General features: G+C 40.7%; 1 pseudogene; it reads right to left on the bottom strand.

Moving 5' to 3' along the window:
• Positions 1–412: 412 nt before the first annotated feature.
• LOC138163963 (transmembrane protein 143 pseudogene) lies at positions 413–1828 on the bottom strand (annotated as a pseudogene).
• Between the last annotated feature and the right edge of the window lie 1907 nt (positions 1829–3735).

Here is a 3735-nt window from a genome sequence, read left to right as displayed (position 1 = left end):
TTTAAATATAGCTACCCAAATGATATAGTTCTAAAGAAAGGCTTAACAAAGTTCATGAAGAAATATGTTTATTAACTGGAACTTTTTGGAAACAAAACATCTTGCTAATAACAGTAATAACTCCATTTTAATTTCAGCAACCATTCCAAATGTGATGTGCACAAATCATTACAAGGCTGCCTTTTACAGGGGGGAAAGATAAAAAGAAATCTTATTTGGGATAACCAATGGAAAATACGTTTAAACGTTATCTATAGTTGAAATAGAGTTGAAGGGGAAAGGATTGGAATTTGAAGGGGACAGGAGGTTCTTGGGGAGGGGGACAGATGCATTCCAAGTTCTCTTCCCCAGGAGACAGGTGGTGGCAGAACACTTGGGGTGGGGAGGGAATCTTGGGTACTATTGTTTCTCCCTAGTCTCTGGAATCTTTTTGCACTGGATGCTGGACACACCACCAAGCTGAAAGCCAGCCAGAAATGAATGGTTGGGTGAAGTAGCCCATTCTCTCATGCTCTCTAAAGATATGATGACGGTACAGGGATTTGGAGTGCTGTCGAATCCAATGAGGGTTAGATTTTTTAAAAAGTCTGGGCAGGGGGCCCACGGCCATGTTGGCAAGAAGAAAGTCGTGGTGTTGCAGTGCTCGGGTCCCATTGAAGCTCACTTCGTAACCCAGGCGGTTCGAGATCCAGCTCTCCACATTTTTCTTCAGCCACTGGTCACTCTCCTCTGAAGGCACACCCTCCTCCAACCTTCTCAGGAAGCTGTGGGCCAGCAGAACCTCCTTGGTGTGCTCTTCCTGCGCCCTCTTCACCAGTGTAGTGATTAACTCGGAATTATTAGAGGCCCCAAGACAATGAAGCAGCTGGATCAAGTTCAGATCATCCAGCCTCCGCCTGTAAATGCCTATCATAATGGTTCGATGTGCCATGAATGCAATGAAGAACAGCAAGAGACTGGAGGCAGCAATATGGAGATAAGATGCTGCCTCCATGCCCACATTGATGAAAGTCACCATACCCGACAATAGAACCATGGAATTGAGCAGGATTAACTGAAGTTTGGACGTCCGTGTCTTCACCCCAGGCAACAAATATTCCAGCCAATCCAGAGGTGTGTCCTTGAAACTCTTGAGTACCACACAGCCCTCTTTGGTTTGTGCAACTAGCACCACTCTTTTAAAATGGTGCCTCTCAGCCGATGCCAGATTAGTGAAAAAGTTTAAGTCCTTGTTGGAGGACTTCCCCTTGTGGTGGCCCAGAGCCCAGAACCGAATGAAGGCATACTGTTCCAAGTCGACCCTGACCTTGACGGTGTCCTTCGGGTTATGCACCGCCATGGAAAAAGCCAGAATATCCTCCGACAGTATGGAGAAGTTGGCCTGGTCTAGTATGGGCTCCAAAATTCTGACGATTTCCTGTCCTTTGTACTGGCTCTGGAGATCATTCTGCGGAGGCTGGCTGGGAGTATCGCGATGAGATTGGATGTGATGGTATAACTCCTGCATCTGGTTTAACACTTGGTCATATTGGTACGAAATGTAGAAATCAGTTCGGAATGCAAACTCCCGAATAGCAGCCTCCTCAGAGGGACTAGAATGAAATTCTTGTAGGAGATGCTGCAGCAACTCGCCCTTAGACAAAGGGATAAAGAGCTCCTGGTACTGTTGTTTCCAGTTAGGAGGCTCTGTCAGACTCTTCATCTTCCTATACTTCTCGATCTTGATAGCCAGGGAGGAAAGGGGAAAAGGAGCAGTCCGTAAGAGTGAGGGATGTATTATAGTAATCCAGTTACGGATCCAGTTTTGCATGCCATACAATCGCAACATGTTGAGTACCAACACCTTTCAAGTCCTAGGGTCCTAGGATCTTTTGATGGGTTTGGATGGCTGTTCAGTTTGTTATATATGTTAGTCATTTCAATGTGTTTTTAGGTCATAAAGGGGAAAGTGCTTTCAATGGTCCCTAGGTGTGTCTGGCTGCAGTAGGCATATAGAGATGTGGATACACAGGTATGTACACATATGCACATGTATGTATATTCTCATAGCTTTCAATAAGACACCATGACTTCAGAATAACTTAAATTATACTTGCCCCCCCACTCAAGGTTATGGAAAGATGGTGAATCAACAATCTTTTCTTTTCTTTTTTGAGACAATGGGGTTAAATAACTTGCCTAGGTTCACACAACAGTAAAAGTCTGGAGTCATATTTGAACTCACGTCCTCCTAATTCCAGGGCAGATGCTTTATCCACTAGGCTACCGAACTGCCCCTAAGAGTAATTTGTTAAGCACTTACTACTAAAGTATGGCACAATATATGACTAACAGATGAAGTGAATTGAGTGTAGGAAGTGGTGTAAAAAATATCAAAAATAGATATGTCCTGAAAACATGGTAGCCAAAGAGAGGGATAATAGATACAAGTGTGGTATTGATACCCATAACACATTAGAAGAATGAGAAAAGGTTCTTCAAAGTAGTACAAACATCTACGACAAGTTTATTTTTGTTGTTGTTTGTTTTAATGGGGAAGAATATAAATAATGAGAAGATGGGATAGGGCTGTTATGACTGGAAGGAATGTCTATAGTCATGAAACTGTAGATCTATCAAAGTGATCATCAAATGAGCATGGGTAGAAGATGTTGTAGACTAATCATCCTTGGTAGCTACTGATCTGTGACATTTTTAACAATCACAAATATATTTTTTTATCCTTCAATAATTTTATAACCCAAACAGCAAAGTTTTATATTTAATTATGAGTGAAAAAAGAATCTTAGAAACTTAAGAGAAAGCAGAGAATCTTAGAAAATGAGAAATATTATGTTACTTAATATTTATATTCCCATATACATGTGCAAAATGCCTTTAAAAGTTCTTTAGACTAGAAGGTCAATTATCTATTGACATAATTATACTTGACTTAGACACAACAGAAATTTGAGGTAAAAGGGAATATAAAGATAATTTTGCTACATATTCTCATTCTTAAAGTGAAGTAATAAGGCCCCAAAGAGGCAAAGAGACTTTCCTACCATCTTACAGCAATCAAGAACTGGGATTTGAACCCAAGGCTTATGGTTCCAAAGCCAGTGTTCTTTTTACTACACCATACCATCAACAGTTGAATTAATCTGCCTTTCCAAAACCAAGGATCTGCCACCAAAATGGCAAAACTGCATATATCAAAATCACGAACCTTCAAAAATATCGAAAGGAAAAAAAATATGAAGGCCAACAAAATCCTGTATCTACAATAGAAATAATCGTGTCTACAGTTCTCTCATTTTGAAATTGACCAATTACAGTCTCTCTGGGGTTCATTTTCCTCATCTATAAAAATAAAGTGATTAGATTAATTGGTCTCAAAAGTCCTTTCCAGTTCAAAATATATGATCCCATGGACTTTTCTTTTCTATTTTTCCCCAAGATAACAGACAACTTCATTGTTCTTGTTGGAGGTAATGACGGAAGTGAGAGTACTGAGAAAAGTATTGGAAAGGTGAGAACAGCAAAACCTGGGCACTGAGTTCAATGCCCTTAATGTCACATTCTCTCTACATTTGTTAGGGATAGGGTCTAGAGGGCCTAGAGTAATGATTTTCTTGTTAGAAGGAGCTCCTAGGTAAAACTCAGTCAGCTCATATATGCCAACACCTTCTTTGCAGTGTACTGTCTTCGAGAGTTGCTTAGAGCACTGAGAGGTTAAATGATTTGCCCATGGTT

The sequence above is a fragment of the Petaurus breviceps genome, unplaced genomic scaffold (genome assembly GCF_028583685.1).
Source record: "Petaurus breviceps papuanus isolate PSGF00001 unplaced genomic scaffold, PetGlider_PUasm1.0 189, whole genome shotgun sequence".
NCBI lineage: Eukaryota > Metazoa > Chordata > Mammalia > Diprotodontia > Petauridae > Petaurus > Petaurus breviceps.
This window is presented reverse-complemented; position numbering and strand designations above follow the sequence as displayed.